Consider the following 9,394-nt stretch of genomic DNA (forward strand, 5'->3'; position numbering starts at 1 on the left):
TTGCTGCCCTTAGGCTTGGAAAGCTGATGTTGTGCCTTTGAATGTGGCATTGAATGACAACAGGTATGAGTGATTCAGTGTGTTGTGTGTTTGTGTGCATAGACCGTGTAGGTTTTTTTTTTAAGGACCCACTCAAAGCAGTGTAAATTTATTTTTTTTCCCAGAGTTTATTCTGCCCATGTTACTTTTGTAGTAGTTCTGAAGAACTCAGTTCTGAGCTTGCAAGAGTTCAAGAAGTTGCACAGTGTAAGCAAGTTGTCCTATAGCTCTGCAAACATCTGCATATTTTTCCCTGTGTGAGTGCATACACTATTTTTCAGATAATCATCACTGAAGTAGGTGCCTGAGCTCCAAGCCATTCAATTGCAAATAATTTCAACCATGCTTCTTAAGTAGCAGCTCCAGTAACCTTACACGGTGTCTTTTTCAGCAAGAAAGTAACTTGTACTCACCATTTTTATTCAAGTTGGCTTTCTTGAAAGAAGCTGTTTGTGGCCATATCATTGGCATTAGTCCCCACGTCCCTGACCCAGAGCCTTTTTTAAAGCTAATCTTCAGAGAAACCCATGCTACATTTAACTTTGGTGTCTCTCCTGTGGGTCTCAAATTTAACCAGACACGGCCGATCTGAATATTTCCTGCATGTTAAACAGACCATTGTAAGCCTTTTCCTCCAGGCTAGATTGTTATAAATGCTGTTTATGATCCTGCTATGACAACTGTGAAGGACATGGCAAAGAATTTATCACAGGATTATTCATCCACCATCAGAATACCTAATAAGATTCTAAATGACCCAAGATGATAATAAGATCTAGCTTGTAGCAATAAGGTATTAATAAACTGTTTTTTTTTTTTCAATAAGGAATTGTCCTGGCATCATTACCCTGACATATTTGTTTTCCTTATATTTTGCTGGCAACGTAGCTCTGGTGCTTTATACAGCAAATTTATAAAACCCCATGATGTATGAAAAATACACCACATATGAAGTGGAACCCACAGGTTAAAGTCAAGAGCACTCTGTTTGCCTGTGCCATAAAAGGACTGCATTCTAAAGTCATAGATCCTAATTTTTCCACGCTCTTTCTCTTTGTATTTAAAAATTATATGTAGAAGAACACATACCCTATATACAAGGCCATAATTAAAATGAAGGGATTTTGTCGAAATCATAAACCCAGAAAGTGCGGGTTGGGTGATTAATGAGTGGCACTGGAACCCTGAAGTCATCCTGAGCTGGAATTACACCTGCAATCCCTGTTTGCAACGTTTCAGACTTTAAAACTATTAGCTTCCTGAGTGAGAAAAAACAAAACAGCTTATATAAGGGCATAAAAAGCTGGAGTTTTCTGTAAAAGTAACAGATGAAAAACACATGAATGTGCAACTGGTCTGGTCAGACAAGGAGTCGGGGACCTTCCTGAGGAGCTGATGGCAGCAGAACCTGTTGCTGTGCCCAGCTGACCCTCTGCTCCCTGTGAGGGCTGGGCTAGGAACCTGCAGCTCCAGTGGCCACCCCCCGGCCCCCCAGGAGAGACCATCTCTCCATGGAGCTTCTGAGAGGGGACAGAGCCCAGGTACAGGAAGGAGCAGACATGCAAAACTACTGCTGGTGCTTTAAACCTGCTGAGCTGGTACTAACCAGTGACAGGACTCGTGCAAAACACAGGGCTGCTGTAGCTTGTGTAAATGTAAGTTTGCACTGCATGAGCTCAGTCTCTTACAAACTGGTGCCCCTCTTGCATTTATAGTAAGGAAAAGCACGAAACAGGTGGATTGTTTTGCTCAGAGCTGTGACCTGAGGCAGTGGCAGAATTCACAATTCCTAGTGTCACTCAGCTCCTCTGACCATCATCCATGTTGTGATTAAGGCAGTTCCCTTTGCAAAGCCGGAGATGGGTGTATAGCTCATGATCATTTCAACTTTTGTCAGAAGTTTGTTCAAGATGGAGAGAAATGAGACTTGGTGCAGAGGGCCGTGAATTCCAAGGCAGAGAAGGGATTTGGATTATTTCAGCTTTTTGCTCTCAGTCACGTTCCTGGCTGGAGAACTGGCTGGTTGCGTGTACATCCCAATGACCTGGTCACCCTGAAGGGTGGTTCACAATAAAGTTTGCTGGCATGGGACACAGAAGACTCGTGTCCCTTTTCTTTCCTTCACAATGTCCTGTGAACATTGGACAATCACTCTGCTTTGCTTCTTCATCTGCAAGAAGGAAAATAATCGTATTTCCCACCTTAAGGGAAGGTTGTGGAGACAACTGCCAAATATCACAGTAGTGGAAGTGCTCAGAGATCACTGGAATGGAAGCCATGTGGAAGCCTAACAAGGCCTGGTTTCTGACCCTGTAGCTGGTGCTGTGCATATTTGACTTTTCTTTTTGGTGCAGCAAAAATAATAATTTGCACACCTATTTCCCATATGGGAAATTAAGATGTGTTTCTATGGGTTTTGAGGGTACAAAGGAAATATGTGCTGAAGTGTGCAAGTGTGAAATTAAAGGATAGATCAGAACAGGCAGTTCTAATTGAAAAAGGAGTGGGATCAAGGATTTGATCCCATTTAATTGTCTTTTCCTCACCAAGCTCTGATATTTTTTAAGCAGCTGTTCACTGAAACTTTCTGCTCTATGAAATTCCTTTATAAGGAATCAGCAGGTCATTAAAATAGTTGGGGAAATAAGTAGAAAAATATGTTATGTGTTTTTATGTTTTATCTTCATCCTGTCTGATGGAATTTAACGTGGCTCCACCTGGGGTGGTGTTGATGGTGCTAAAACAAACCCAGTGGGAAGATTGTAGTCACAGTCATTGCTGGTGTTACCTCATGGCAGTCATTCCTGTGCCTCACCAGACCTACCAATGCATTTAAAAACACACACCTTCAGGATTTTTCTGGGATCTGTACAAACTCTGTGAACATTGTAATGGGTGGAGATTGGCAGAATTTTATGGAGAGGGACTTGTGGCAGCTCTGGCGAGCCCCGGAAATAGGAAACATAAAACTCCCTTTGCTTTGACAGCTCCTGTGTGTCACCCCAACACAGGCTGCCCCTGCCAGCCTTATCAGTGCCTTGTGTTCCTGACTGCTTGGGCTGGTTCTCTGCAAGGAGTCCTCAAATGTTATTCTTAATTTTCTCTAATAATATCTGTCTCAATGTTGGCGATGCCAAGACGATAGAGAAAGTAGGATAAGGAAGAAGAGAAGGTATGTTGATATTTTTGCCTTTAAGTTCTCAAAATAAATTAAGGAGAAATATTTATCTTTATAGTATTTCAAATCCACTGTATTGCTTCATCTGTGTAAGTCTGATCTCTCTGTAGTGTCCTATTTAGCTCCAGTAAGTCACGAGCATATTGAGGGCAAATAGTTGGTATAAATCTGACAGAAAGCTAATGAGCTCTCCTGTGATTATCAGTAAGGACTATGACTCATTAAATCTCATTTCCTGAGAAAGTCCACATAAGAAGAAGAAATTATCTGGAATAAAGGTCTAAAAACCTAATTCAATCAGATTTATAGGTGTTCTTGCTGTTGCTACAAAACAATCAGTGAAAACAGAGAAGCCTTTTACTGAGGTCTGAAATGGTTAACGTTCAGAGAGAGGGGTGTTTCCCTTCCATTTAAGATGCAGACACAATAGCTGCCCTTCTCCCAAACTGAACAGGTTCATGCACGTTGGGAGGTTTTTCACTTTTCATTTTAGGTGTGATTACAACTGATAATAAATAGATGCTCATGTGCAATATAACTTCCATTCAAGACTATGCCTAAAAGTGAACCTGGCTTGTCCAGGTTTGGGTAGGCTGTGATTGCCTCAGTACAGTGTTTTCTTCTTGGGCTGCATCTCTTTTTGTGGTACATTTTTCATACGTTCCTTAGAGAGGAAATGCCTCTTCCCTGTTGCAGTGAAGAAGAGAGATTTCCATGGATTTTAATGAGCTTTGGCTCCCCCTCTGACAGAGTAGCATTGCAAGAAGGTTTTGTTTTGACTGTTCTGTCTTTGTGTAGAGATGTGTGGACACAGTCTCGTGTTGCACACTAATAACACACGGATGGTGACACAGAGAGGGTTCCTGTGGTGTCCTGGTGCAGCAGATAGAGACCCCTCACTGCTGACAGGTGGGGAGGAACATGGGGCAGCTGCTCACACTGGTGGTTCAGTGTGCTCTGAACACTTCAGCAGCTGAGCTGACTTGCCTCCAGAGCTGGGCTCTCCCTGCTGTGGGGAAGGAGCTCACAGTGGCTGCTGCAAGCTCTGGTTCTGAGCTGTTTAAACCCTGGATGTCCCCCGGGATTGGGCCAAGCTGGACCCTTGGAAGGTCAGAGTCTTTTGTTATTGTGTTCAGTAATTCCAGCTTCTCCCAGCATCTCCTCTGCACTCTCTTTGTGAGGAACTTCCTCCACTTTTCCTTCCTAACAAGGCAGTATTGTTGCCACTGAAGTTAATGAGGACCTATGTGGACATTGCAGCATGGGAGGAACAGAGTAAATGTATTTTTTAATTATTTTTTTTTTATTTTTCCCCTATTCTTGCTGCATGCAAATAGCATGGGATACAGGACTCCTCACACACAACTTGGCTGTTGCTCTTGGTTCTGTGCAAACATCTGAACTTATTGAGGATTTCGGCTTGAACTGTCTCTGCCATGAAATGTAATGCAGCAGTTTGAGTCTCTTATAATCTGTGATTTTTTTGTGGTTGGGCTCTTTGTAGGGGTTTGGGTTTGTTTAGATTGGGATGTGTTTTGTTTGTTTTTTCCTTGTGGATTTTGTGTATATATCTGGGGGGGATGTGGCACTACAATTTCTTTTTTTTGGGGGAGGGTTTTTTTCTTTTCTTTTTTTTTTTAAAATTAAGTATCCCTAAATCTGCTAGATCAGTAAGAAAGCATTAATTTGGAGAAAAGTTTTGTGGGATAGAGTCTTTGAAAAATGTAGAACTTCATTGAATACAAAAGCATATTAAATACTTCCGTATTCACCAAGACCTTGCAGACTTGCTTTCAGTCAGGATAGGAATATTTCAAAGGATCAGCTTTTGAATGAAGATGATGTGGAATCAAGGAAGGGAGGGACTTCAAAACTGAACAGTTCTCAGAGTCAAGATCATTTGGGAAAGCAGCCCATTTCAGCTATATAAATTGCACTGAGACATATTGTGTGCCCTATGTGAGAAGGAATCAGAATTTCCCAAAACTGAAGTAGCATGTATTAGCTTGCTGTGATCCTGTGGTGTGATGACTCAGGTGATCCTGCTGGAACTCACAACAGGGAGATGAAAGTAATATGATTATTCAAACAACAAACAGAACTGTGTGGTTTGGTTTGATCTCACAAGCTTGGACCAGAAACGAGCCCAAGTTCAACATCTGGGCAGTGAGAGCACAGATGCCTTTCTGGACACCAGAACCTGGACAAAGGGGCTCCTGTTTGTGCCCTGCCTGCCAGGCTGTGCACACAAGGCAGGGAGAGCTGCTGGGGAGCTGGGTCAGGCCCCTCCTCTGCCAGTTGTTCCACAGGCCTCAGGAAAAATGAGGTTTTGTTGCAGTTTTTGTTCACCTCCACCATTGCTGCTGCTGCTTCCACCTGGCACATCACGTGTCACCTGTGGGGTGTGTTATTCAGGAATTAAACAAAAACCTCAGGAAAATATGCTGCTGTTTCTGACTTGAAAAGACATTTATTAATGTGGAGATGTAAGGTGGGAGTCAGAGAGGGGCCGCTGTTTATGTGCTGTGAGTCACACCTCTCTGCTTGGGAAATAAAAGTTATTTAGAGGTTCTGTGTGTTTGTCAATGGAATGTGCTCCGGGAGTGTTTTATAATGACAAAAGAAATCCTGTGCTACGTGCAATACAAAGATGAGAGAAATTATGAATTCTTACTCTACTGGGAAGCACAGCCAAAGAAATGAAGGAGTTAGAGAAGTGTAAATGTTCCTCTGGTAATATAACCTGAAATGATGCTTCTCTACGTTAGTCAAAAAATGCCATTTTTAACTCTGTGGTGGGAAACACTTCAGAACACCATTAGCAAGTGTTTCCTTATCTGGCACATGTGAAAATCTGCAGGTTTATCTGATATTTTAAGTTAAAAATTACTAAAGAATGGAAAAGTTAGAAGACTATCTTGGGGTTTTTGCTGGTTTGGTGGTGAGGCTGTTGGTTTTTAGATTGGAAATTGAAGCTTAATATCCAAAAGACTAAAATTATAAAGCAATACAAAGAAATAATGGTTAGTCATTCAGGAGGGCCTTCAGTGTTATCATGCTGCAGCCTGAAGGAGGCTCTTTAAAACTCTGGTGTCATCTTAGCTATCTTGACCATGGATTAAAGGCCTCTTCCCTAAACTGACCTTCGGTTTAATTTGGGAGAGCAAATGTGGTGACATTCATTGTATTAATTTGTCACATTGCCCCAGGTTCTGTGGCAAGAAGTTAAAAACAAAAAAGGAACAACAATTGTTCTGGTCCTGCTTCCCTCATCTGAAATCAGTTCCAAAGCCATTCTGACATCAGTGCTCTGTATCCTGTGAAGAGGAAGCTGCAGTTGTGGCACTGATCTCACAGGTGCAAAGTGGGAGCTGAGTGATCTTCACATGGTGTTAAAGTACATTCTGCAACTAAAGCAGCATTCTGGACTGGGAGCCCAGCTTTGCATGAGTGCATTACCAGGGGTATTCCAGCTGAGCTCCCTGTGGGCAGGAGCAGGTACACGTTGGGCTGAGTGAAGGATTCCACTCAGCTGTTCTCACTGTTTCAATTCAATTACTCTAAAAATTTGTTGGTGCCAAACAGGTAAAAATTCCTCATGTGTACAGCCTAAATGTAGCTTTATTGTGTTGAAAGGGAAATGTTGGCATTAATATAAGGCAATGAACTGACTTTTCAGGCTAGTTCATGGAAAATTCTCTCTGGGTTCATCTGAGCTGATGAGGTGTTTACAGAGGGAAAGAGAAGCTCTGGCTCTGTCTTGTAAGGGTGAGGAACATGGGGACAGAGTCAGAGCCAGCAGTCAGGCACAGGAGGAGACTAGAGAAGGTGTCAGAAAGGGATCAGCCAGGGGAACTGTGGAGGTGGGTGGAAAAGTATAGAGATTAAATAATTGTAGTTTAAATTTGGAGACTCCATGTAAGTGTAGTTCACTGGAAAACTGGGAAAGCCCTTCTTTATTTCTGCGAGTGTGTCTTTGGGCAGGGATAGGACATTGGTGTAGGACATGCACCCTGGGAGCATGGCACGGAGTGCTCTTAAAAGGAGTAAACATAAATTCCATGGGTTTTCCTAAAAGCTTATCCATACTTTAGCCTCACCTCTTTTGGGCTGTGTAGGGGGTCTAGATTTCTCTGTTCTACTGATGTCTAGCAACAATATAAAGATGTTGTTGCTACTTGGGGGAAATGTGTAATATCAGATTAGAGAACAAAAGGCTCCTGTGATAACCCTCTGAAGGCTCTGTTTTGGAAGAACACTGAGTTGGGAGAGATATTCATGTCTAGATAAATTGATCAGTTGTGTGACGTGGGTAACTCCATTTAATGCACACATCAAACTGAAACCAGGCCCCTTAAGGCTGATTCACTGCCTTGATATTCCTTCAGCACCAGGTGATGTGTTTGGATGTGCTTTGTCCTGAGACACCCTATTTCTGTGTAAAATGTAGAATTTCAAGAGAAGTCTGGGACAGGGTGGACTACAAGAGAACGACCCAAAGGTGCCAGAGGCACAGACCAGTGTCAGCCATGTGGAAGCATAATATTGGTGAAAGGCTGAAGAACATGTGATGAAGGGGAAGGGGCTTTGATATATTAATAATATTCAAGCATGATCAATTTATACACTACCTACAATTTACATAGACTTAGATACGCCTGGAATCCCTCAGATTACCCTCTCAAAAGCACACACTGTGTATTTGTTCCACCTGATCCTCACTGGTGGTTCAGACTCTTCAGAAGGGATAAATCAGGAGCAAACTAATCACACCAGGTGACTCAATTGCCGCCTCAAAACTATTCCTGAGCTAAATGTGGGACATCCTGCACATCCACCAATCTGCCTGTCAGCTCTTCCACCTCCACCTCTCACTGTGCAAGGGACTGGCTTTTTGGCAAAGTGCTAATAAAATTACCAAGGTCCAATTTTTCAAATCAAAAGCTGGATCTCTGCTTTGGGGCTCCATTTTCTTCCTAAGAGTCTAATGAGGAGGGACAGGCAATTATTATTATTTATTTCACTAATTAGCTGGATAATCATTCATTGTAAAACTCTTCTGTGCTAGAAATATGTTCCTTGTACACTTTGTTTAACAGTTTCCTTTTTATCAGACTGAACCACTGTATGACATCTATTATTAGTGGGGCAATGGGGGGCACTTGGAAAAAAAAGGGGGAAAGAAAAAAGGATAATTTTTGGTCTGTGAAGATAATGCAACAAGAAGCAACAGTCCATAAAAACATCTCCTTTCAGTCTCTGAAGACATAATGCTTTATGATAACCATAAAACATTTTAGTGCAAAATAAATTGCTGTCCTATTCAAATCCTTAAATGTACTACAGTGGATGTCACTGAAGACATACAGCTATTTTTTCCAATCCTGAGATATATTTTATCATAATTTGTAGTGTAGGTGACAACCTTGCACACATGATTGCCTTTTTTTGCTTAGTTAGCTTGCCAAGGTCAGAGTCCTTTGGCCTTTTATGGATGTAGAACTATTAGGGAATAAACCGGATAACCAAGTAGCGGAAAACAAAACTTGTTTCCTCGACTAGTTAGTCAGATACCCTTTGAAGAGTTCCTGGTGTTCTGAGTATGTACTTACTGAGAATTACCTCTTTTTAAATGCTATAACAAATTCACAGGTGATTTTTCTCATTTTCTTTTCTTTCTGTCTTTCTTTTAAATTGATTTTCATTTAGTTATGCTTTTTTTCTTTTCTAGCTAATTAATGGCATGTTGGCTTTGAAGCTGCTGTGAGGAGAACCAGGAGTTGCCACTGAGCCAGGCAAGCCCCTCCATTTCCCCACAACTGAATTCTTCAGATGTCATTTCACGTTGTGCCGCTGGTGAGGTTCTCGGAATGTGCATCCTCAAGGAGTCTCTGGAATTTCCTGTCCACTTTTTGCATCAAAGCAGCCGAGAAGAGGGTTTATTCTAAAGTATTTTTGTGTTACTTCTGCTGATGATTGTGCATAAGTAGGAAAATGGTAATAATGGTGACCAATTTAGCAGCATCATTTAGGAGATACGCCTCCACCCCATAAAAGTATCTGCCTTGGCTGATTTGTTTGATTTTGATATAAAATGTGATAGGCCATTGAATGGAATGAAAAAAAAATATTGATAAAGTCTATATGGAACCATAAGAAACGTGTAAGACACGGTTG

At 41.7% G+C, this 9,394-nt stretch overlaps 1 long non-coding RNA gene across 1 annotated transcript in view; it reads left to right on the forward strand.

The window, feature by feature from the left end:
- Positions 1-6,544: 6,544 nt before the first annotated feature.
- The window catches only part of LOC108498279, a 5,581-nt gene continuing 2,731 nt past the window's right edge, over positions 6,545-9,394 (forward strand). The window contains exons 1-2 of the long non-coding RNA XR_001875132.1: positions 6,545-6,715; positions 8,949-9,073. This is a non-coding gene — a long non-coding RNA (uncharacterized LOC108498279). The remainder of the gene's footprint in view (positions 6,716-8,948; positions 9,074-9,394) is intronic.

This window comes from Lepidothrix coronata, unplaced genomic scaffold (assembly GCF_001604755.1).
Source record: "Lepidothrix coronata isolate B3197 unplaced genomic scaffold, Lepidothrix_coronata-1.0 Scaffold58, whole genome shotgun sequence".
Classification (NCBI taxonomy): Eukaryota; Metazoa; Chordata; class Aves; order Passeriformes; family Pipridae; genus Lepidothrix; species Lepidothrix coronata.